The following is a 27,313-nucleotide window of genomic DNA, read 5'->3' on the forward strand; positions in this document are numbered from 1 at the left end:
CCAGCGCGCAGACTGGATATTCTCCCTCACATTCTCTGCGCTACGATCGTAGTTGGTGCCGAGAATATTGTCGTCGTCATTCGTCAGCAACAATCCGATCGTAGCGCAGAGAATGTGAGGGAGAATAGCCAGTGTAAAGATCATATTACAGAGGCTACAGACCACGTATTTGAAAACCGAAAGAATGGCTCGCGTAGAGGAATCTCTACTGTCGATTCATGCAATCTGATTGATGAAAACAACCGTTTAGCGGCCGAAAATGGATTTTGAGAAACTGCATTCCCTTTGCCCCGTGCGCCGCCATTACATGGATATACTGGCTCGCGCTGGATTTTAAATTTCTTCTACAGGCCTCCGAACAACACAAAAGTGATCTGGGTGAGTCAAACTTCTTATAATATGTCGTAAATAAGGTCCAGGTTGTCAAAAACGAGCATTTTCCTTTAAACACCAGTCATATAAAAACTGTACTGGTAACATGCTCAAGTATACACACTTCTTTAAACACCACTCATGTAAAAACTGTACTGGTAACATGCTCGAGTATACACACTTCTTTGAACACCACTCACAGTGTTTCCTGTGGAACTGATCTCTTGGTGTGGTGGTGTGTGAAAAAAAGAGTCCGATTTCGAAACCAAAGCGGGGGATCGGAGACCACACAGGCACTTAATAAATCATATGGTTTATAGACATATTTTAATCAGATGTATTGTAGGTTACCATTATAACAGCAGCTGTTATAATGGTAACAGCTGCTGTTTTCTGTTATTTTGATTGGCATTTTTTAGGTGGCTGGAGGAACATTAACGCAAGCTAGTGTTAGTTCAGCCAGCCAAAAAGACCGTCGCACAATCCATCAGGCAGCGCTGCGCCTGACTCGCCCGAAAGTTGCAGAACCTACTCGCGCTTGTGGTGTATGTCTCCTTGACAACGCTCGCTTGAAGGGCTGACTGACTGACAGACAGCAGCGTGCAGTGTTGCCAGATTGGGCGGGTTCACGCCCAATTGGGCTTCTTTTGATCACGTTTGGCCGGAAAAAATAGCATTGGGCGGTTGGGCTGGAAAAAATAGCATTGGGCGGGCATTTAAAAAAAATATATATATATTTAAAAACTGGCGGGACAGACGTTTCAATTTTATCCAATGATGTTAATAGGGTGGGAGATGTGCACCTGTCCAATAGGGGCGAGGGAGCTCTTCCTGTTCAATGCATTTAATTCACACGGTCAAGGAGAAGGTCGAGGTCGAGGTCGGAGTCAAATCTAGCTAGCTACCCCCGAAGAAACCTAAAGATGCCAATTTGGGGATGTGGGATCAGCAGGTTTCTGTCATGATCACCGCATCGATGCCTTTTGGCTGGAGGTAGAGGCCTTTAAAGATGCCGGAGGAAATCAGTGCTTTCAGGATGTGGCACTTGGCGCAATCAGATTGCTCACTCTGCCCATATCAAATGCTCATGTGGAGAGAGAATTTTCCCAAGTGACGCTAAAGATGATGCCAGAAATCGCATGGGATTACTGCTGCTTTCTGCTCGCATGGACGTGCGCTCGGTCTAACACGGAGCGGTTTGACGTCTGTTCCACCCTCCCCGACAGTTGTTGGGGAGCTTTGACTCAACCATCTATTAATACTTGCTAATTAGCAAGTTCACCACATTTACATAGTTTTACATTGACAAGTTACGTTAGAAGTTGGAATGGACTCTTGGCCTGTTCGGCGTGACGGTAAGACATTTTTATTTAATACTATACAGCAGGTGTTTCTGGATGTCGCATCGAGTGATGCATTACTTGTGTTTCTGCCTGCTTGCCTGCCTGAGTATCACACTCCTGACTCGGTTATTGTAGGCGAGCAGGCAGGCTATTCATGGGTGGTTGTACTGTATAGGCCTACCATTGGAAGTTGTGTAGCCTAGTCCACTTGTCACATTCTGCGGTTTCTCGTCACCACTAAAGCTTGTTATCTAGCTTGTCATCTTGAGTTGCTCTCGTCTATGACCGCAGCACCGCTGTTCCTCTATTCATGATATAGCCATGCTTCTCATGTGTTATTATACTTTGTTGCCTGCATTATCATTTATTTGACTATTTGATGGGATTACGCATCTTTCTCTCTGTCGTAGGCTGTGTGTGTGACATATGTGTAGGCGTGTGTTGCAGTTTACCACGAGTTATTATTATTTTCGGTATTTCAACTGAAAGGCGTTTTTCTCAGCATGCACTGCTATATATTATATACTATAATATTTGGGCGGTTTTTTATCACATTGGGCGGATTTTGAGCACTCATTGGGCTTGAAAACATCACACCAATCTGGCAACCCTGGCAGCGTGTAGCTCAAACGGAGCAGCTCCGCTTCGGCTCAAACTGTATTTTCAGATAACGTTACGTAAAGTTAGCAACACAAAGCCTATTTATCATATTAATTTTTTACTTGTCCGATCAGACAACTGCATGAGGCTTCTTCCTCTTGCCCGAACAGAGTTTACTGGTCCCTGGGAAGCGGGGAAAACTGTTAGCCTACAGGTAGTGTGCCTTGTTCCTTAATCTCCCGGTGTGAATCATGGCTAGCCGGCAATAACCTAGCCTACCTGACTGGCCTCATCATTATCCTCTCTTTTCCTCTTCAAAAATCGTCATATGTCTGTCTGGAAAATTGTATTGATTTATATGGTTATAGGATCCGCTAGTTGTCATCAGGGAATTACAAAACCAAAGGCTTTACCAACGTGCTTAAGATGGGCAGGAGCTGTCGGCACGTCTTACTTTAGCTATAACGGCACTTAGATTACTAACATAAATGTATTTTAGACAGTAGGCTAGGCATTTTGAGGAGTAGGCCTAGGTGCCAGCACCAGTGTTTGGCCCAAGTCAAACACTGGTTAACACTATGGTAATATTTGAGCAGCAATAGCCTACCTATCTTTCGTTCTAACCTCATGCCGCTCACTGAAGAAAAAATCCCTTCACGCGCCGAGTCTTCCGATCACCTCAGAAAGGAGCAGCATGGAGCGGCACAGAACGCGCGGCCTATAGGCTCTTTATTGAAAATAAATAGTCCTAATGTGGGCGCGACAGTGGTTTTGAAAGCGCATTTAGGCAGAAATATTTAGAAAGTTTTATTCATATATAGCCTAATTTGTATTACTGTTTTTTGTATCAAATGTTTGGTGTGGCGGCAAGGATCTTGCCGTGGCGGTGCGCAAAACCTTACCAGCGGAAACGCTGACTCATGTAAAAACTACTGGTAACATACTAGTATACACACTTCTTTAAACACACTAATGTAAAAACTGTACTGGTAACATGCTAGAGTATACACACTTCTTTAAACACCACTAATGTAAAAACTGTAACATACTACAGTATACACACTTCTTTAAACACACTAATGTAAAAACTGTACTGGTAACATGCTAGAGTATACACACTTCTTTAAACACCACTGATGTAAAAACTGTACTGGTAACATACTGTACTAGAGTATACACACTTCTTTAAACACTACAAATCCAAAAACTGTACTGGTAACATGCTAGAGTACACACACTTCTTTAAACCCCATGACAGCCCTGTTTGTGTAGAACATGTTTGAGAAAGGCCGGGGTGAGGGCGATGGTGCTAATGAAGGACGCCATGTTGGTTTCTCCCAGGAGCGCCGGACGGTGAGGAGCATGCATGAGGAGAACGAGAAGCTGCTCCGGGAGACCAGGAGCCTCCTCCTGCAGCTCAGCCAGGAGGAGGAGCTCCGCAAGGACAGTGTGTTTGCTGCCAGCAATGCTCAACGCAGGTTACACTCAGGAGACGCACACACACACACACATATACAGTACACACCAAGGTTATTATAGTTAACGAAAACTAACTAAAAAACGAAAACTAGGTGTGAAAAAACATTTTAGTTAACTGAAATAAAAATAAAAACTAGGCTTCACAAAAAAACGATAACTAACTAAAACTGTATTGTGTGTTTACAAAACTAACTAAAATAAACTAAAATTATTGAGAAAATGTCCTTAGTTTTAGTCTTTTTCATTTCATACATAAGCCTAGTATTTTGGGTGGATATGAAATCTATCCTCCATTTTTCTTTAGCTGTGCCCCTGCGCAGGAGTAACCTGACGTGCGCCAGATGGTTTGTTTCACACAGAATGAAATAATGTGAGCTCACAAGATCAGGATGGTCTCACAAGGCTAGCGCAGAAGAAAAAAAAACTAAAACTAATACTGAAAATAATAAAAACTAAACTAAAACTAAGCATTTAAAAAAAAAAAAAACTAAACTAGCAAACCTGCTTTAAAACTAATCAAAACTAAACTGAAATTGAAAACAAAAAGTTAAAACGATATAAAAATAAAAACTAATGAAAAAAGCAAAACTATTATAACCTTGGTACACACACACCTACACACACACACACACATACAGTACACACTCACACACACTCACTCACACACACACACACACACACACACACACACACACTCACTCACTCACTCACACACACACATACACACACACACACTCACTATCACACACAGATGTGCACACACACAAACACACACTCACACAGACACATTCTCTCACACACACACACACACACACACACACACACACACACACACAGAGATGCACACACACACACAGACAGACAGAGAAAAACATAGAGGGATACAAATACTGAAGGTGCAATTAATATACATTCACAAGGTCATGCACCAATTAATATACATTCACAAGGTCATGCACCAATTAATATACATTCATTTTCAGACATTCTTCAAGGGTACAAGTAGCAGCGTCTCCATCATATATGGCGGCTGCCAATGACAGCAGAGGCAGAGCTTTACTTACTGTAGCACATACCATACACTGCACATACTGTACACACACACACACACACTCACACATGACTATTGAGCTAATCCCTTGGTCAGTGTGTATAATCTGTTCTTGTGTGCACGGTTCCAGGGCCAACTTCCTGGAAGAGGAGAACAGGCAACTACAGGATGCTACGCTTCAGATGTCCAATCAGATTGCAGCGCTGGAGCACAATTCGCGTAACCATCAATCGTTGCGCAATACTGAGGTACTGTGACCACATCCTGTTGTGTGTGTCGGTGTGTGTGTCGGTGTGTGTGTAGGTGTGTGTGTCGGTGTGTGTGTGTAGGTGTGTGTGTCGCTGTGTGTGTAGGTGTGTGTAGGTGTGTGTGTAGGTGGTGCTGCTAGCCTGTCTTCCCACAGAAACTGTCAGTTTACAGATGAACAGAACTTTACTTCTTTTGTTCTCCCAATATTTACTTTACTTTATTTGCTTTAAAATGACAGGGACAGTGCACATTAATGGACATTTCTGTAAATGTGCCAGTGTTAGCCAGCGTGGCTAGTTTTCAACTGCAGTCCCTGGGCAGATGTTATTGCAGCTCTGAAAAAGAATGGGGCATATTAAAAAAAATACAACAAACATTCAGTGTACAAAACAACAAGACAATACATGGTGGACAGTCCCATACAACAATACAACATAGTAGACAGTACAACACAAACAATACAACAATCATCAATAAGAACCTAAAAGTTGCTCAGAGGATATTACTGCCAGTGTTTATGGTGAAGGAGCCCTGGTTTAAAATATGCTATGTTTGTGCTTGTGTTTCACCAGGAACTGCAGAGAATGTTCCACATGGAGAATCCCCTGCTAACACCCAGCCCCAGGTAGAGAAACTCCTCTTTGGTATCTATCTGTCCTACCTTTAAAAACAGATGCACTTACAGTATGTTCATGAAGGGACCTTATTTTATGCTTTTCTGTACCATCCACTCAAGCTAGGAACAATACCTACCGTGTTTAACAATAGAACCCCACACTGAAGAACGTGTCCTGTGGTTGACAGGGTGGTTCCTGGGTCTGAGGACATAACGAACCTTTTGGACATCATCTACAGAAGCAAGGCCAGAACCACAGAGGACACCGCTGACCCATCTACCGTCTCCACCCTGGCGCCCTCTCTGTCCCGGGCTGGGCCCGCCGAGCTGGGCTACCTGAACCTCACCTGCCCCCAGCGAGCCTGCTCCTCCGACTCCCTCAGCACAGACAGCGGGGAGGTGTGAGGAATTCTTGTTGAATTCAGAAACCCAGGACTTGAAACGAACAATGTTAATCATGGAGTAAATGTATTATACAGTACTGTAATGTCAATGTAATTTTATTTATATAGCACAATTCATACAAATCAATGTAATTTTATTGATATAGCACAATTCATACAAATCAATGTAATTTTATTTATATAGCACAATTCATACAAATCAATGTAGCACGGTACTTTACATAAAAGGAGATGGATAAAAACATAAATCATTGTCCTAGCTAATGTTCTCTTCAGGCTATGGCAGTTAATAATTTAAGATGAGCTTACTATTCTATGGCAGTTACTAACTTTAGATAAGTTAGTAATGGTGTGATGATGGAGAGATGCACATCTTCATACTGTATGTCACATGCAAGTATACAGTACAGTATTCAATCACAGTACATTATTCAATCACAGTACAGTGTACAATCACAGTACAGTATTCAATCACAGTACATTATTCAATCACAGTACATTGTACAATCACAGTACAGTGTTCAATCACAGTGAAATGTTGCTGCCTGCTCCATGATGTGCTCAAGTTACAGATACAGTAGTTACAATACACCAATCACCAATTAACAACTACACAAGAAATACATCTATACAATATAAAGTGTAGAGTGTAGAATATAGATACAATATAAAGTAGCCTACTTTATAACTACACAAATAATGTTATAGATTATATATTTTATAAAAAATATTAAACTATATTTACTTAAAAATTTGAAGAAAAACAACAACAAAAAACATTCACATTGCATACATGGCATAGGCAAAGCAAAGCTAAGGTCCAGTTGTTTCTAGGACCAGGCTTTAAAAAAAATCACACCAACCATCACACACCTATTTGTCTGTCTGTCTGTCTGTCTGTCTGTCTGTCTGTCTATCTATCTATCTATCTATCTATCTATCTATCTATCTATCTATCTATCTATCTAGCTAGCCTACAGTAGATGCAGGGAACTAGCTCTACCCGAAACGTTATGTCAGTACATAACATTTATTTCCCAAAACAAAGATAGTCATAGAAACTCTCTGGTGAAATCTTCTCATGTTTTCTCAATAGATCAATATAATTACTATGCCAGTCAAGAAGGCCTTCATCCAAGCCAGTTGAGCACATTGCATATGATCTTAGTATACAGTAATATCTGATGAGGTAGTTGATCCATAGGTATGATCCCTACTGCGAGACCCTACCAGGACCACTCAACACTCAGTGTATCCATCCTTGTGGAACTTGAGCCCCAGACCCTGAAAAGCGACATTTTGCACTTAAATAGCACATATCCACCAATCCACTCAGCTATTATGTTATCCACTAGCCTGGCTTCAACACCCTGATCACGTGATCTCACATGCTGTTTGTCTAGTGGAGAGAAATCACATGATCAGTGTTGCCATGCTAGGCTAGTGGATATCAGTGGATATGTGCTATTTAAGTGCAAAGTGTTGCTTTTTATATAAAAGATGGGCTGGTACAACTGTAGCCACCACAGAGAAAACGCTTTCATCTTTTGAAAAATGTCTTCACTGAAAGTAACAAAATAATATTGTCTGTAGATGCAGTAATGTAGACAGAGTGACACAAGTCTAAGGCACAATAAATGGTTCCTGGCAGGGCTGTGTACCGGGGTATAGCCCCGAATAGTATACCCACCTGGACCAGGGCTAGTTCATTACAATGGCTCCTGGACTACAAATGCTAGTCCAGAGCCATTTTTTCACAAAATGATGAAAATGCTGAGTTTGAGATAAGAAACTGTGGCGAATGTGGAGTATCTCAATATTGCTCTTCTGATCGTGGGAGAACTTCTCACTGCGGATAAAACATACAGGCAAACCACTTGCATTAGCTATGACTGCGTTAGCTATGACTGTGTTAGCTATGACTGCATTAGTTATAACTGCGTTAACTATGACTGTGTTAGCTATGACTGTGTTAGCTATGACTGCATTAGTTATAACTGCGTTAACTATAACTGTGTTAGCTATGATTGCGTCACAGTCGGTCCATTCTTATTTTTTCTTGTGGATATTGTATTCCTGAATCGCACCTCTTATACTTCACTCAAATCTTGAATTGTCAAATCTTTACAAGTTGGCGCTGGGCCTCGTAGAGAAGAAAATTTCCAGTGGCAGCCTGCTAACCTTCACTAACCTCTTTATTCCACCAGCATGTTTGTGTCGGACAGGCTATTTTAATGCTTCCCAAACAATTTAGACTTAATTCAGCTGGTCTCAGATCTGTTTATTCAACCCGATGTTATCAGTGGTTTTGTATTATTCGGCTACTAATTGTAAATTGGTATCACTTATTTCTAAATTTGCATGGGAGGCACCAACCATGAGTAGTCAAATGTGGCTCCAGAGTAGGGGCTTCACAGACTAGTCGATAGTCAAATAGTCGACTATCAAACCACTAGTTGACCTTGTGCATTGCAGGTCATTTTCTAAAATAAAATTTAAAAATCCCCCTAATTATGTTTATAGTTTTTTGTGCCATTGGGCACTGCTGTGGATAGTTCATCTTCGTCGTTTCAGCATTTTTATAATTCTACATTTAAAAAAAGGTTATGACTGTTGTTATTGGGTTAAAAAAACAATCGTGATAAACCCCGTATTAATCGACTAGTCGACTACTTTGGCGGAGTAGTCGATGACTAGTAGAATTCAGTAGTCCTGAATGCCCTACTCCAGATTATCCCTGAGGCTGTCATACTTCTTCTCTGCCCAGAGCAGACGTGTGACCCGGATATCGCTGCGCTGGCCGATCTCGCTGGCCCAGCAGTACTCGGGCGACAGCAGCTTGCTGGGCTTGTTGAGCTATAGGTACTTGTTGAGGTGACTCTCGTCATGCCACAGCGCCTCCACCCCTCTGCTCTTGTCCTCCATGATGGCCTGGTGGCAGCTCTCCGCCAGCCATCGTACGCTCCGCCACGTGCCCCCGAACACGGCCGCGTGGTAGTAGAAGTCCCCGTCCTCGTTCTTCATGTAGGCCCTGGAGCCGGGGTTTCGGTCGTAAGTGAACGCTGTCCGTGGCTCGTGGTTGTAGTAGGCATGGAGCAACGCCACCGACGTCCCCAGCGCCTCCGAGCCGAACCTCCCCACAAACAACTGGTCGACGTCCAAGCAGAAGACATGGCTGCTGCTGTGTTGGATGTGGGAGTCGATGGCGTCGGCGATGGCCCTCATGCGCATCATGGAGACGTCCTGCCAGCGGGCGTGCCTCTGGATGTTCATAACCTTCAGCATGCGTCCCGGGGCCACTACAAAAGGACACCAGTTCATCTTCTCAAACCATCGAATGGACATTGGGATGCCACTGAAGATCCAACCTCTCATCACACGTGGAGATCCAGCAGCCAGTCAGGAAGACCAGCGGACCAGACCCAACCTCTCATCACACATGAGCCAGTCATGAGGACCATTGGACCTGGTAAGTATATTCAATATTATATTTTAATTGTTTAATCCTTACTTGTCAATAGCCTCTAAAACGTTAGTAAAACCATATGAGATAATCCCTTTTCAGGTTTCACATCAAAATAGATTAAAACATAGCTCTCAATACACCTTTTAAGCCTAAAACTGTCTAATTGACCCTGAGGAACACACACTGGGACTTGATCACTCCTGGTGGGCCTGCCCAGGCCGAGGGAGTATAGTTGTTTGGCCGAAACACCGGTTGACGTCTGGGTAACTACTGATGATTGTGTTCCAATATTTAGTTGTTATAATAATCTGTAGACCTTATTGCCCCTAAAATTCATAGCAGGCCATTCATATTTCAGTTAGCATAGTCATAATGTAAGGCTTAGTGGCCAAGTCTTTTAAATTAATATCTCAGCTTAACCTAAACCTTAATTGTAATCCAGACCTTAACCTTACAGGCTTTTATATCTAAACTCAACCCAATCCTTCGCTCTAATCCTAACCCAAACCACTGCTCTGACCCTAAATTTACACACTAATATACCTAAGCCTAACCCTAACCTTTGCTCTAACCCTAACCTTACAGGCGAATATACCTAACCCTAACCCAAACCTCTACTGTAACCTTAACATCTAATCCTGAACTTACAGTTTTAATAACAAACCATAACCTGTACTATAAGCTTGACCTTACAGGCTTTATTCCTCTCCTCTCCTCTTTTTTCCCCCTATGGGAGCTAGTGCGGATCCAGCCGCTCTTGATTTCAAGTGAGCGTGACTTGTGTTGCTGCATCACACGTCAGCTACGATTCCTTCATTGGTTTCGTGGTGCACCCTGGTGTTCAGGCTGTAACCGTGGCCACCGTCAGGCGTCTACGGGGCCTGAGCCTCAATAACTATTTCCAAACCTGAACCAGAATCAAGCCTGCACAGTCAGAACAGAGGCAGTGAGTCTCTCCCACAGAAACAGAATTTAAAAAAACATTATATATACAGCCTATCATTTTACAGTCTGGAGTACGGAATTCAGATTATAGGACACACACATGAGTACAGGACACACACACACACACACACACACAAACATACACACACGCATCCTCCAAACTAATCTTTATACTTACAGTATATGGGTGTGTGTGTGTGTGCTCACAACTTACTGTATCCCTCCCCTTCTCTATCTCTCTCTCTCTCTCTATCTCTCACTACTGTAGCTCCACTGATATATATGTATTTCACGTGTGTGTGTGTGAAAGCGAAACATTGAATAGGTGAAAAGGTGACTGAACACCAGGGAGAATTTAGCTCAGGCTTCATTTGCGGCCTTCTTGTGAATGAATTTCAAGTCTCAACAAAGTGTTCTGTTTTCCTACTTGACTGTTGTTCTTACTCTGTAGTTCGTTCTCATAGATAAGTCTGTTAAAACTACGAATTCTTCCCTGTGTGACATCACTTCCCTGTCCTCTTCATCTTGAAACTATGTCACTTCCTTTTTCACTATATAACCTATCGATCTCGTCCAAATCGGACTCACTCTGCCTGGATTCACTTCCTGTGCTAGAGTCCGACTCTGCAGAGTCGTAACAGAATAAAACTATTGCCTTTGGTTAAAACCAGCTTGACCGACCACTCGCGTGTTCTTTGAAATCTAAACTAAACCAAGTAAGATTTTTCCTTAACAATTTTGGCGACGAGTTCTGTGGGACGGCTGCTCGGTTTTCGACTTGTTTGGGCTGATCACACGGACGCGTGGCGTGCTTTCTCAAGGACGCGGGAGTTCAACCTCGGGACGCTATCGTAGCTGGTGGGGTTTACCCGGGGCCCTGGTCAGTCTGGAACTTGCTCAAATTTGGTACGTCGTTTGAATCTAGTTTCGAGTGGTCCCTTTATTTGTTCAGCTGTGATAACTTGGACAATAGGTTTATTCGCACCGGTTGTTGCACACGTGTGTCCTGGTTGCTTAAAAGTCGGTTTTTGAGCCGCATGCTTGCTTAAAAACCTATATAACTTAACCAGGGTTGGGTTTTTGTTAGCGAAGCATTTGCAACGTTGTGAAGTACTACACAGCATTCATACTCTCGAAAAGCCTTCTCTTTTGAATTTTTGGTTTGTGTTCCGCGTTGTGGGGGTTGACGCGACTCGATGGAGCTTTGTTATCTGAGGCTTGTTGTTTTTGTTTTTCTACTCCTGTTGTGAAGAGCACAACACGGAGATGGCTGTTACACTTTGAGAGTTTATTTGAAATCCCCGGGTGGTTTGCTCGGTAAGTCGTGAAGGCCTTGTTTTGTTTTGTTTTGTTTGTAGACTTGGATGTGTGTGTGTTCGTGGTAGACGGTGTCTTTCGTCGGCGGGTAGGCTACATTTGGCTGTTTGCTGCGTCCTGCGTCTTTTGTGGTTTATGTGAAGCTGAGGCTTCTATGTCTATTGGATCCATTGTATGTTTGAGTCTACACCAAGGTATATCTGTATTTGTTGATCTTGTATTGGGATTTGAGATCCTGGTTTTTGTTTTGTTTACTGTTAAACCCATGTTTATGCTGGGTGTTTTATTTTATGCTGGTTTTGGTTTGTGTACGTTTCTGTGATTTATTTTCATGCTGGCTGCACTCTGGCTAGGCTACTGTTCTTGATCTGCTCTAACTAGCTATCTTCTATGCTAGCTTTTTGTTCTGCTCCAAGCTAGCTATCTTCTCTGTTAGCTATGGTTTTCGTTGTTCTATTGTTTCAATGCTAGCTTCCACGTGCTAGCTAGTTCATCCACATGTTGATTAGCCCACGTGTTAGTACTTCCTTCTAACTTTGTGCACACGTGGTTAACTTCCGGTTTTGCTGCTTGTGTGAAAAAAAAAAGAGAGACTTCCTGTTTTCCCTCGTGGTCCACCATTTTGAGGGTCCACCATTTTGGTTCTACAACTCTCTTGGCTCCTGAGTGTGCCATTTTGTTGGAGAAGGGAAGAGAAGAAAAAATAACAGGAAAAAAAAAAAAAGAATCTCAGCACAGCAGTGATTGGTTGAGTGAACGTGTCTAGTCTTATTTGTTGTAATTTTTACAAATTGCTTTAAACTCTATTTTGTACTCATGGGGTTTTATTTTCTTTCTTTTAAACAATGGAAACAATGTTAGGGTTAAGTTAAGAGGACAGCTTGATAATTTTGAATTAACTAGAATAAAGTAGAAATTAAAGACTGCCATAGGATTGGTTTTATCTTGCTGCATGGGAAAGCTGCTCATTAAATCTGGAACTAGTGGCGTCAGAAATGCCTTCATCAAAGAAAGTCTGTTACTCTGCTGCAGCTCACACCACCTCAGGCGTCACAGTTCACATCTCCCCCTGGTGTATATTCTCCTGTTGACCATATGATTGCCATATCCCTTGTGTCACCTCCCTTTAGAGCCCCCTTCCCTCAAACCTCTTTGGTTCTCAAGCTTTGCCCCCTCCAGGTTATGACACCCCTACTAGCCGTTATTATTTCAATGAAAGCAGAAGGGCATTTCCAGAGGGAGTGTAGAGACTATACGCTAGAATGCAGGAGTCTAATGTCAGTGCTCCACAGGGTGGTGGATTCTGACTAGATGGGACAGATAGGGAGATCTAGGGTGAGTGAGGGTGTACGTGACGGGGTAAAATCATTCATATTTGCCAATATCTCAATCTGCATACAGCACTGTCTAACAACCTAATTGTAATTGTTTTTTTAAGATCTCATTGTTATAGCTGATTTCAGATGCACATTCATTGGTTCTGAGTTTTACAGACAACTGTCGTTCTGGGACTGCCGGATAAATGCCACACCGGTTGGAACCGCAAGTATTTGAATAATTTGAGATGACTGCCAATTAGAGTTGTGTTAGATGAGGCTAACTTCACACTCAATTCACTGTATTATTGTCATATTAACCTAATATGCTGGGATCTGCTTTGCTAACTAGTTTTCAGAGGTGTTGTGACTCCAACTGAATTAATATCCAGCCTAAGAAGGTCAAACCACCACACTACATTCTGGTTCATGGCCTTTAACTAATTGGACATATTCTTGAAAAAAAAAAAAAAAAAAGACATCACTCCAATTTATCAAAACTCTTTTCTATAATTTATTTTGTTATGTTTATGTACTGTCATATAAATTGTAGTTTCATCACCTCCTTTTGTATTTCACTACCTCCCTCAACCTTTCACATAGCTGTGCTAACCTAATTCATGACAGGATGACCTCCAGTAGACGTTGTCTACTCCAGAATAACCATCCTTTGTCCCTTTGTCTCTTCAAGAAATTACCGCCTTCTCTCATCTCACGTGACTGTATTCTCGACCGCTGTTGATGACGCCTGCCATTTAATATGACGTACAATGGGTTAGCCAATCACATCCTGGAAGCGCCATACCTGTGTTTTGCTTGAATATAAGGCCACGCTGACCAGGAGGTGGCACTTCTTTGGATAAACCACTCATGTGCGTTGTCCGGAAGTCCTTGCGCTCGTATGTTTTCTCAATAAACCAGACTTAACCTGTTTCAGCGAATCTTGGTAAATCCTTTTTGACTAGATCAGTTAAAATCCATTACAGTTGGCGACGCGGATGACAAAAAGGGAGAACTGCCTGTGTTGCTTCGGGATCCGAGTGGATGAACTTGTCGGCAGACGTGTCGGATCCATAGTGGGTATTTGGAAAATCAATTTTCTCTCTTGCGCCAGAGCGCACGCTGAGATTATTTCCCCAGTTCTTTCACTGGCTTCCTGAACTCACAGGTACGTTTTGAACGAACCCTCTTATGGTTTTGAGTTGTATTTGCCTTGTTTTCGTTTCGGATTGTGTTGTTGGTCTGGCGTATTGTTGAAAACAAACTCCCCGGGGGGGAGTAGGTGGTGGCGATCTAAGGAGTTGTAACTCAACAATAGCGATGTATGATTGGTGATATTGTATTGTTCTTTGACTTCGTTCTTGTTTCGTTTACCGAGGGGTTTTGCTTTTCAGAAGAAGTGTGATTTTGGTCTTGTGACTCATTTGCTCCCTTGCAGTTGACGTACAGTTTAGATTGTTTATTTGCTGTAGTTTAGAACGGTTGAGTTTGAGTCAATGCGCCAAAGTTGGCACAGAAACGGGCTTCCCCTTTGGCCGGTCGCGGGTATAATTCAAACCGCAAGCCGTTGGGTTTTCTCAACGAAGGTAGCTACTGGGAGTGATTTGGTGTTGTCCAATCCGCGTTTCTTGGAGAAGCGTCCTGACCCAATTTATCCCGGGTGGTTGGTGTAGCCTAACGAGTTTATCTTCCAACCAAGGGGCAGTGTTTCAGCCGGGCAGGCATATGCTTTTTTTGCTTGTTTTAATGTAGGCCTTTGTTCGTCCTTTGTGTTCCGTGTCCCTGCACAGGGTTGTTAGGGGCCAGGCAGCGTAGCTGCCGGAACCCTATTGTATTTGCCTATATTATTATTATTATTACTATTATTATTATTATTCTCCATCTTCCACTGAAGTCTAACTTCCCGTGGACAAAAAATCACCAAAATTTGCACAAAGCTCCAGTACTATACCCAAAGTCCTCAACCTGCATTGTAGGTCAATAAACCTGAAGGTGGCGCTACAGCAACAGTCTAAAGTTTAAAACTTAAAAAAAATCATAACAAATCAGCCATAGGAGCTATCACTGTAAAACCACCACGTGAATGTAGTCCCAAGTGAGACAAAACTTTCATACGCTTTGACCTTGCAGGAATTTTGAAGTCCATCACTCTGATTTCTTCATAAACTGTAAAACCTATCAAACCTATCTCCTCCCACATTTATTGTTCAATTGACACCAAAATTGATCTACTGTATCTTCAGACTGTCCTTACCAAACGATCCTCACAGATTTTTGAAATATGAAAAATTGAGCCCACAGCACATCAAAAGGTTTTACTGTAAACAGTTCTGTATACAGTTCCTATTAATTCTCGCCAAATCAATGTCTGATCATCCTCATAAAAAGTGACAACATTGGCCACATATACAAGATGTAGTGTGATTTATTTCAGAATTTTATCTCAAAAATTGATTTTTTAAAAATATGTTTAATTCTGTCCTCTGAAACCAACACTACATACAGAGAAAACTACATTACCCACAATCCAATGCAAGCTCCGGAGACATCGCTGTTGGCAACCCTACCCAGCCCCCGCCGAGGATTACAATGACTAAATCGATTGATTGGCAACTGACTGAGTACACAGCTGCTGAAGTTAATGTTCAATTATGAAGAAAAGCAGACAAAACCTGTAAAAATTAATAAACATATCTCATCCCACATTTTTCAATCAATTAACACCACACAACTTGCTCCACTGGATGTTCAGACTGTAATTCACAAACTCATTGACCAGATTGTTGAATTATCAAAATCGAGCTTACAATGCATCCAAATGTTTTACAAATGTTTTACGATACGATATGAATGTACAAAATTAACATTGGAATGTCAACTTTCTTGTTGTCCTCCTATTCGCTCGCTTATTGCTCCTAAACTTGTCGGAAATTGCCTGGCCCCGCCTCATCGCTGCGAAGCAGCTTTAATTCGTTTTGTTGTTTACTGTTTGAGCTTCGGCTCTTGTCTTGTATGGTTTGTTAAGCGCGCCTATTATCCAGGTAGGTATTGTTTATATTTTCAACAATGTTTCGACTGCCATAAATCGTAACTGCTAGGTTTCCGGTAGCTGGTCGTCTGGGGGACAAAGAAGAAAAAAAAACAACTCCTCCGCTCTCCCGTGATCCGCCATCGAGCCAGAGGGAGAACAAAGGACCGGATGCTGGGTGAGTTACGTAGGTGTTTAATGTGTCTTTTTTTCTTTCGAAATTGTATTATTTTGTTCTATTTCCTGCTGTCCGTTTGAGTTTTGAGCTTTTCATTGCTATTTTAGATTGTATTCTTGTGCATTATGGGTTCCACTGCTAGCTTACCGCTTGATATTCTCAAATGGTCTGGTCCAGCTAAGATTGTTGCTCTAAAGCATTCTGCTAGTGCCTGTTGGCAGATTCCGCTATGGAATAAGCATAGCAGTTTTCCGTCTCCATCTAGTTCGCTTAGCGTTAAAGCCTTGGCCAACATAAGGGCTCAACTAGAAGCGTTTGAGAAAACTAAGTTGGGGAAAAAAAGTGGTAATGCTATCGATCGGGCTGCGTTTAAAATTTGGGAGTCAGTAGTGCGGGAAGGGTTTTTGAGGTCAGAAAAAAAAGACAAAGAAACTGTACAGCCGACGGCGTCTCCGCCGCTTCCCCCATCGAGTCACTCTGACATAGATTTTTCCCCCTCGACTCGTTGCCTCGTGCTCACACCACCCAACCAGGCTGTTGTTCTTTCCCCTTTCAATGCTCCCGCCATTATTAGCCATGTCCCTTCTCTCTCTGCCGTATCCCCTCCCAGTATTGCCTCTGCGCCAACCGATCCTTCTTCCCCGCCCATGCAGGCGCCTCCGCAATACGAATTAAGCGCGCCCCTTTCTACGAGATATTACACTAAACAAGAACAGATCAGGAAGGAAGAATTGGCTAGAGCCATATCTGAGGCAAAGTTCAATTTGGAACAACTACAACTGGCTAGATATAGTCTGGAGGGACCGCAAATTCAAGCCCCAATGGTACGCTGCCCAAATCCTACTCCCCGCCCGTCTCAAGCAGATGATGCAGCTGGCTACGCGGCCTGGACCCCCGAGATCAGGGTTTATAGACCGTGGCGTTCTGATGAACTGTGTGATGTAGCTAAAACCACCCCGAGTTCGAGAATCTTTTTAACAGTTTAGTTTGAATGTATGAGCCTCACGCGGAGGAAATCGCCATGATCATGCGACAAGTACTTAGGTTGAAATGGGTGGATGTAAAAGATCCGTTTGATATAACGTTGCCTTTTTCTCATGCCAATTTTGCTGAACAAAACGCTGCGCTGTTGAACAGAATCAAAACTCGTTTCCCTAAAAAAATGGACTGGGACAGTATCACATATTGCAAACAAAATTCCAATGAACAGTTCGAGAAGTTTTGGGAACGGTTAGAATCAGCCTTCGCTGCACACAGTGGCATGGACAAAGCGAATGCCGATTATAAAAAGATTTTGAAACAACAGTTAATGAAAAACTCTCTCTCCTCTTTGTCCGACCAAGTAAGGTTGACGTGCCACACCTGGGAGTCGACTTCTCTCGAGGAAGTTCATATTTGTCAATACCTTAATCTGCATAGAGCACTGCCTAACAACCCAATTATATATATTTTTTATGTTCATGTTAAATATCTCATGGTTATAGTTTTCAGGTGCACATTCATCAGTTTGGAGTGCTTTCTGAGTGTTTTTACAGACAACTGTCGTTCCGGGAGTGACTGATGAATGCCGAACCAGGAGACGGGCACGGGACTGGAGGTGGAGATGGAGGTTACCGGCCTGTTTCCCTACAGATGGGCGACACCTGTGGTTCGTGGGATGCAGGGCCAACGCCATGTCACCCGACTCACCATGAGCGACAGATAAGTATGACATAGGATGATTGTCAAACCCAAGAGACCATTTCGTCCGAAGCGTGCCCAATACTCTGTTCTCAAATGCAGAAGAGGGAAGTTTAAGATAATTAATATTTTGTTAATTGTAAATGAAGCGAGTTCATTTTAGTGTTATTTTATTTGAGTAATGCACTGCTTGGGACTGTAGGCTACTGCAGAGTCTATCCCTGATTTTGCAGACATAACCCTCATTGGACAATAGCTAGCTCCCCTTGACAAAATTACATTGACTGACGAGCCCGACTAGCTCTAACGACGCTTAAACAGAGACGCAGAGAAAGTATTTCTGACAAAAAAAAAAAAAGATTGACTCTGTTAAGAGGACTCGTGTCCTACTTGAAATCAGTGGCAGCCATAGGCGATTTTACCCTCTGAGAGAAGGGGGGGCAACATTTTGACGTGAGAAAAAAAAAAAAACTGTTCTGCCGTCTGGTCCCATCTATTTACAAAGAATACCAGTTGTGAACAGTATGCTAATAAGAAATCTGTATGACAATTCAATATGTACAACGCATCAAACTTCATCTAGACACCACGAGCATGTCAATATGACTTTATGACCGAGCACTAGGCCATACCCAACATCACAACATCAAACTGCAACTGCCTGCTGGTGCTAGCTTCCTCGCCGATGGTGATGTTGCTAGTGTGCTTCGATAGCCTCTGGAGAACTTCTGCATTCAATTGCACCGGCTGCGCTGTCATTTCGAGTGGTACCTTCTTCATTAGCATTGCCAGATTTTATTTTATTTTATGAAGAATTGGTAAATTGTTTTTATAGCACTTTTTGCCATTATGAGCAGGTTGGCTAGTTGTAGCTTGTTGAGCACTGAGCAGTACAGTCAGATCTCATTTTTTTCGATGGACGAGTTGTGCCATTAGTGGATTATGAATATATATATATTTTTAAAGGTAGCCTAGTTTAAGTAATAAATACACTTTTAAAATTAATGATGATTTAACACAAACTGGTACAAACCACAATTATGTATTTAATAATTGTGTTAATTAGTAAAATTGTTGGAGCAACAATTGTTTTGTTTTTTTTAAGAATCTGAGCAGAGTTGGGCTGTCCAATCAGGGGGGGCACTTGGCCCCCTGCCCCCCCTATAAAATCGCCAATGGTGGCAGCTACCACTGGTGCTATGTTTCAGACCTAGTAGCACTGCACACGCTGTTTTGTCCATGTCCTGCATACTGTGTCTATTCTTCTTTTACAGGGAGAAACATCAAACCTGCACACAGCAAGGCTGCTGCTTTATCAGAATGTGCTGTTGACCGTGCATTTCAAAGATTCACTGTTCTTAACTCTGTTTCCTCCTCCAGAAGGCGGAGAGACATGACTGTGTCGACATAGTGGAGGTGCAGTGTATTTCGAATGCATCATCTTCTTGTGGAACAGAACTTCAGGAGGCCAAATACGTCGAATCTTCAATTTATTGAGCATGCCTCACAGGGTCGAATCTTCTGCATCAGTAAGGTTCACAGGGAGGGGCCGAGTTCATATGTCCTGGCTTCAGGCCAGGTCTCACATGACAAACAAATTTGCATACAAGGGATATAAACATGGTCACAAACGGTCAACTGATATTCTAAATGGTCAATGGTGTCAGCTGGTCTTTGCCCCCCTCCGGACAAAGGGGCTGCTTGTGTCCTTCCTGTGTCTTCCTAGGATCATATTACAAACTGTAGGCTAACTGACTTCTTCATCCGAGGTGAACTTTAGGTCACACTGACTCAGAGACAAAGACAAAGTAATGCTGACTCAGGACAGGATACCTGCTTTGCTCACATGTTAAACTCCTTAAGTTAATAGTTCCTAGTTTATTTTGTTCCTTATTCTTAAAATGATTACTACATGAGAGTAATACAAATTTATTGATGTAATACAGTATGATACAGTATAAAAATATACTACAGAGGAAATCAATAAGCCACGCTCAAACCTCTCAGATATTCTCTTCTCTCACCCTGATTTTGAATGAATGCTCATTTCATAATTAGCATAACCTATACTGCATCTTCCATGCTTTCATTATGTTTTCAAATTAGCACACTGACCAGATCATGTTTAAAAAAACAGGGGTAGTGAAGGATGTTAACAGATGTTGCTTTACACCATAGTTCACTGTTTTATGCAGAACAGGGAGACCACACTAGACCAGAGGACTGGCTCTACATGAGGTCATTCATTCAGTTATTTATGTAAAAGGCACAGTGGATTTTATCACGTTAACTGGTAAACTTAATGTGTAATATTTTTATGATCTAGAATAGTACTGGGCAAAGGCCAAGCTCCTGTTGAAACCTCTGATCCTGTGTCCATAGGTAGTATGGCTGCTAACTCCGCTGCTAAAGCTGCGGCGCTCTCCGCTTGCTCTCCTGTTTTGTCTTTGCTGTCTCTCATCTGTGGATTCACAGGTCTCTCCTCCCAAGTCTCTCAAAGACATTGCCGACCTGCAAGACTCTGCTCCCCGTATGAAATCCTCACTAAGGGAAGGCGACCATTCCGGACACCAGAGAGGGCTTCCGGCATCATCTCCAACCAGGCCAGTGGGTTGTGATCCGAGACCTGAAACCACAGTGCTCGTTGGCTGGGCCCGTACCAGATCCTGCTGACGACCCAGACGTAGCAGAGAGGACTTTGTGGGTCCATGAGAGCCGTTGCCGGGGCGTCCCAGACCAAGGAGCAGTGGGCCACCACAGATGCAACTTCAAGGGCCAACACCATGGGCCACCACACTGTGGCTTCCTCTGAGGAGGAGCTATTGAATGAAGTGACCTTGCCTGTCACCTCCTTCCCAGGATCGTTATGGCAACGTGGACAAGCTCCACAGCCATGATCTCATAAACATACACCCCACACTCACTAGGACACCAAAGTAACTCAAAGCATTTCTCTCCTGAAACTGAAGCCATTGAACGAAGGAAAAAACAAGATCTACACACCCCAGTATTCGTTTGTCCTATTGAAGATGGATGGAAGATACTACATTCTGCATATGTAAGATTTGAAAGCAACAAACGGTTTCCAGGTTCTACTGTTGTAACTGTGACTGAGGTTTGGTTTAGAGTGGGTATACAGGTATTGAAAATTCATAATTATGGAGTTGACATTTGTAGATCTGTTCCAGACTATCCTCAGGGTACCGTGTTTAACTGCGTTTAACTGCTCTGCACCTAACTACATCAACCAAGTAAATTGCACATGAAAAGACACATCCAAATGAAACTATTAGTAGGCTATAATCCGATTTTGCATCTAAAATGAACTACTCTAACTATTGGATTTGAAAATGATATACCTCTTAGTACCTCTGCACCTATATTTTACCCAATTCCTTTAACCCAAGCAGATAATTACATTATGACTGGCAGGGTTTAGCTACTTATATTTCCTACACTCCTGGACAATCCTTTGCTTGTCATTTTCATGAAAAAAAAATAGATAGACTAGGTAACTCCTATACAGGGATTGAAGAGGCTATTCTAAACAAATTAACACCAGAGGTTAATGAGAATCATAAACCTAATAATTTCTCTCACTGTTCTATTCAAGGATTACGCAGTTTTCTGAAATAGCCGGACCAAGGGTAATTCATAACTCACAATATTCAAGACAAGTAGATAATCATACACTGAATACTAGGTTAGCTTGAACCACAGTTCCTTAGAGGAATTCGACTATTTCTGGATTAAAATATAAAATTGTTGATTGGCGTTAAAGCCTAACAGAATTGCACCCATAGGGCTGAATTTCAAAAGCGATTTAAACAATTTGAAGTGACCTCTTCATTATGTCACAGCATGTATTGAGATTTTCAGATAAACACACAGATTAGGACAAATTAATGATCTAAGCCTATTTATGAGATGTGAAATTAAAGTTCAGAGCGCCATTCCAAATGGCGTATTTTTGAGCTATAGGGAAATGGCTTATTCAACTTTAAATTTCAACAGTGTAATATAGATGTTATCTTGCTTATTTAATTCACAGGATTAAGAAGGTTGATCACACTCAAATGCAGGTAATTCATCAGCAATCAAACTAGACACCATACAGCTATCTCAAATTTGTTTTCGGTATATTCTTTCTCTCAACTGTCTTGAAAAGACACAGACGCATCATACAAAGTAATTTCAGCCTTGGCTAAAGAGGTAAATTACATGAAAAAGGTTGTGCTACAAAATAGACTTCCCTTAGAGATAATATTGGCTATATCTGCTGTTCGTTTAGTTCAGATCCAAATGCTACATTGAGTTCCATGAAGCAAACAAGAAAGGTATTCAGATCTTAAATGTTCCTAAATGGAATGCTTTTTCAAGTTCTGGAAATATTCTCAGATCTATAGGTATCATTTTTATTGTTATTTTCATGATTATTATTTTAGAAACGTTCTTAAGTGTATGGGGAAGTGTTTAACTACTGTTACAGATATGCCTATGCTGCCTTAATGATTATAGAAAAAGTTACATTTACTATTAATTCCATTCAAGACCTTAATGATGTCTGTGCCATTGACATTGGGGATTTGGAATATTTTGAAACATAATCTGATGTTTATAATTTGAATTTAAGGGTTTTCCTCTAAAACAAAGAAAGAGGTTTTTTCCCACTCACACATTGCACATTCATGAGTATTAGATTAGTAATCATGTTATCTTTTTACCTTGCTTATGCCACATTTTGTGAGAAGTTTTGGTACATGGTTTGCATGTGGAAAGAAAATAATCTTGAGTTTATTAATCTTTATTATGCTCCACCTAGTGGAGAATAGGTTACTTCCTTTCCATATGTGTAGAATTAGGTTTTTACCAAATCGTTTGAATGTATTATGATATTTCATAATTTGATTATCCACATTGTTGATTCTTTCTTTCATTTTCTATAGTTGTGGATGTTAAACCCACAAAACCGTGGAAATTGTGAATGAAATTCAAGTCTCACCAAAGTGTTTTGTTTTCTTCTTGACTGTTCTAACTTTGTAGTTCGTTCTCATAGATCAGTCTGTTAAAACTACAAATTCTTCGTGTGTGACATAACTTCCCTGTCCTCTTCATCCTGAAACCTTGTCACTTCCTTTTTCACGGTATAACCTATCGACCTCGTCCCCAAATGACTCACTCGTGCCCGGATTCACTTCCTGTGCTCGAGTCCGAATTGCAAATCGTCACATAGAATAAACTATTGTCTTTGTTTGAAACCAGCTTGACCGACCACTCAGCGTGTTCTTTGAAATCTAAACTAAACCAAGTAAGATTTTTCCTTTACAAAGTCCCGGATCCACATGTCCTATTAGCAGAGATACCCCCGGAAGCTAAGTACTTCACAGTGATAGATTTGTGTGGGGCATTCTTTAGTGTTCCCCTTAGTACAGAGAGTCAGGGTTTATTTGCATTCACATACAAAGATCAGGGTACGAACATAGCCCACACATTTTCAATCAGGATCAGGGAGACTGGAGCATCTCAGATGAGCATTTAGAGGCTATTAGAAAGGCTCCAAAACCCAGAACAGTTAGGGAGATGATGACATTCATTGGCATCACACAATATAGCTCAGCTTGGGGGGATGATTACACAAAGATTACATGACCCCTAAGAGCCATGATTAAGGAAGCAGGATGTGACAAACTACATTCTAATCTCGTCTGGACAAAGGAAGGGAACTTGGCTTTTGAGACAATTAAACACAAATTACAAGAAGCCCCAGCGTTGGCACTACCAGATTATTCCAAGAACTTTGTGTTGTACATTTCCACATCTACTGGGGGTAAGCACGCCTGCGCTGTCCTGGCTCAACCAACGGGAACTGGAACCCGTCCCCAGCCCATTGCTTACTATTCTGTAGCCTATTCGGAGGTGGAGATGGGCTTCGCGCCTTGCTACAGGGCAATGTAGCTGCTAGCGGTGGCACCACCAGACCTATTAGGCCTGCTGATTCAGGAGGCTCATGGCCAGGCCCATGTAGCGAGGGGGGAAGTCAGCAGAAAGATCACAAAAGAATATGGTTTCTGGGCACCGTATCTACTGGACCAAATTGATCATGTTATAAGTAGATGCACAATCTATCTGAAAAACAACATTAGAAGAGGAATATTGACTACTCCAGGCCACATTCCAACACCAAATGGACCAATGAAAGAACTGGTCCTTGACTATGTGGACATGATCCACCCTGTGGGTGGTAAAAGATATATGTTGGTTGTGGTTGACAGATTCAGCAGATGGGTAGAAGCATGCCCAACTAAAAGAAAAGATGCACAATCAGTTGCTAAGTTCCTATGCTGTGAGGTGATACCACGCTGGGGAATCCCTGATCGAATTTCATCAGACAATGGCAAGGAGTTTGTGGAGAAAGCTTATCTTGCAAAAGTTAGGGATTAAGCAGCATTTTGGAAGTGTTTATCACCCTCAGAGTCAGGGCATCTGTGAACGCATGAATGGGGTGCTTAAAAACCGCCTTACTAAAATCTGTCAACACACAGGACTTAACTGGGCTGAGGCATTACCGCTTGCATTAATGGGGTTGTCGTTTTAGTGAACTCCGTGGGTTACGCATGAGTCCCACATGAATGTGTTACGGGGAGAGGCATGACAGCCCCAGGTCTGCGCACCAGTGGGAAAGGCCTAAGCCTATTCCTTTTGAAAGATGACATGAAAGCCTATGTGATGTATATAACTAACCTCTATGGGATTATTTCTTCTTATGTCACCCAAAAACAGAAACAGGTGGAGAAGGAGGAGCTGAAAAGGAGAAAATCCAATCCATATAACGAGGGGACTACGTGTTCTTGAAAGTGTACCGGAGGAAATGGTTCAACGCCCGTAGGGAAGGCCCATTCGAAGTCGTCCGCACTACTGGAACAGCAGTCCAGGTCAAAGGATCCCCCATCTGGCATCATCTAAACAACTGCATGAAAGCCCCAGAGGAAGAAGAGGATACGCCCACACCGTAACAGGACGCCACAGAATTGAGCACAAAAGAACCAAGGGAGAGTCTACAAGACAGAGGAAATAAGGAAGATCTCCAGGATGAAAGCCATGACCTGGAAGACCACAATGAACTGGTTGATGATGATGGGATGTGTGTTCCAGATGACCCTGGGAACCATGTCTCAAACGACAAACAATGTGAAAGATTCAAAACCATTGACCTACGAGAAGCACCAGAACCAAGCTCACCAAGACAACCAGAACCAGACTCTTCAAAACAATCAAAGCCAGGATCTTCAGAACAGCCAAACTCTGATCCAAACTACATTGATGCCTCACCTACGGAATTCAGGGAGCCAGAGAACCATCCAGATCCAGCCCAACCAGAAAGCCATAGACCAGTTCGTAAGAGGGTTAAGCCAGCTCGACTCAAAGACTATTGTTAGAGGGACACTTGGAAGTACAGCCATACTCCCATGCTAATGTCCTAAAGGAGCCAAGAAGGATACAGATCCTGCCATATGGAAAAATAAAGAAGCGGAGACTGTGGCTATAGTAAACTCCAAGAGCCAGCAAGATGAAGACTCAAACTTCCAACAAAAGAATATAACAAAGGTCCTTCGAAATGAGGATGAACAGGACTGTTCACTTGTGATGCATGATGTTAAGAAAGAAGATGAAGCGGCGTATACCTGTATCTACTATGACCCAACATACTTCGATATAGGAGGACACGTACCTCATCGTGTGACCTTCAGCATAACACAAAAAGGAATGACTCCAAGACCTGAACAGACTACAGATAGAATGACGCCAGAGAGTGAAATGACTACGACAAGACTAATAACCTCAGAGCTTAACCTCACTATGATTAGACTGGCGACATCAGAACCTGAGCCAACTACGACCAGGGACACAATGCCAGTACCTGAGTCAATGACTTCTGGACTTACGACTACAGCCATACTTAAGACTAAGACAAAGACAGTTACTATTAGGACTGTACTTGAATCAGAAACTCCCGGTATAACTCAAGAAACTACAGAGACTCCAATAATATCAATGAAGATTGACATTACAACTGACGAAACTGAAACCCCAGCAATGAAGACAGAAGTGATAGAGGAGCCAAATAGGGAAAAGATCAACTAGAAGAGTGCTTAAGGGGAAAGACTCAAATAAGACTGTTTCAAGGAAAACTCATTCTACTACAAGACGAGCATCTCATCGCATAACAGATATACTGATGAAATAAGCAATGAAAAACGTCTGGTATCAATGGTTGAACTATACAGGGCAAACTAACAAGAAAGAAAATTGCTATATGTGCTCCAAGGCCAAAGAAAGCACATTGATAGTAATGAACACTCAATTCAGTGGGGAAAACTGAGCAAAGCTAAAGAGAGCCTGGTTGAAGAAGATGAAAGGACCAAATAACTGTGATAAACTTGGACACTCACCTGGAACATTTAAAGCAATTGACTTCGCACCACTCAGTTTCAACAGTCCATAATACTCAAGTTTGAAAGATGCCATTATTGAACTTCACACAGAGGAAACATTGACTTTGCTATTCAAAAGAGAAAGGATCATGCAGCAACAGTGTGCTATTTGAATGTATTGATGAACTTTTCTGAAGGCAAGTCCTCATCTAGGGTGAGGCGAAGATTGGATTTAGTAGCCCGACGGCAAGGCCGTCTTCTACAGTTGGATTATGCCCCCAGTCCCCTTCTATTTCATCTCTATCTATCTCTACTCTCTATCCTCTATCTATGAGGTGAGGTGAGGTCATGTGCTAGTAACCTCTGACCTCTAGGTAATGGTATGTCAAGACATGAAGACAACATCTCCTGGACTTTCATTTGTTTTTGTTTAATTGGATTTTGATTCTGTAAACACTGATATTGATACTATGGAAGTAATCTGTTTTGTGTAATCAATGTTAAAACCGTTTAATGGAGTTAAAGTTTCTGAGGAATGGCATTCCTGTTTGTTTTATTTTGTTGATGCATGAAGGTGTGCCCAGTTGCAGACTTTGTACAGTGATCGCCCTGGATGGATGGTTGGTTATGGGGGTCGCAAGAGACTTTTTCCATTAAATATTGAAGTGATATTGAAATGATTATAATTGTTTTTTTCACTCTTGCCTGCTTCTTGGGACGTCTTCTGCATCTTATGTGGTGTCTGCCTATTTTGACATTCATGAGTTATCTTGTAGTATTGTAGTTTGTGTCTTTTTATATGATTTAGTTTTTTTATATGGCTTGTCTTAGTGTATG

The 27,313-nt window shown here is 42.0% G+C and overlaps 1 protein-coding gene and 1 pseudogene across 2 annotated transcripts in view; one reads left to right on the forward strand and one right to left on the reverse strand.

Moving 5' to 3' along the window:
- The window catches only part of LOC311322623 (uncharacterized protein), a gene marked incomplete at its 3' end in the record, with an annotated part of 312,133 nt that overhangs the window by 156,748 nt on the left and 128,072 nt on the right, over window positions 1–27,313 (forward strand). The gene's annotated exons all lie outside the window — the stretch shown is intronic.
- LOC311322329 (N-acetyllactosaminide alpha-1,3-galactosyltransferase-like) lies at window positions 8,836–9,459 on the reverse strand (annotated as a pseudogene). The gene has a single exon. The product of its transcript is annotated as an N-acetyllactosaminide alpha-1,3-galactosyltransferase-like (transcript).

The sequence above is a fragment of the Borostomias antarcticus genome (assembly GCF_949987555.1).
Source record: "Borostomias antarcticus genome assembly, chromosome: 20".
NCBI lineage: Eukaryota > Metazoa > Chordata > Actinopteri > Stomiiformes > Stomiidae > Borostomias > Borostomias antarcticus.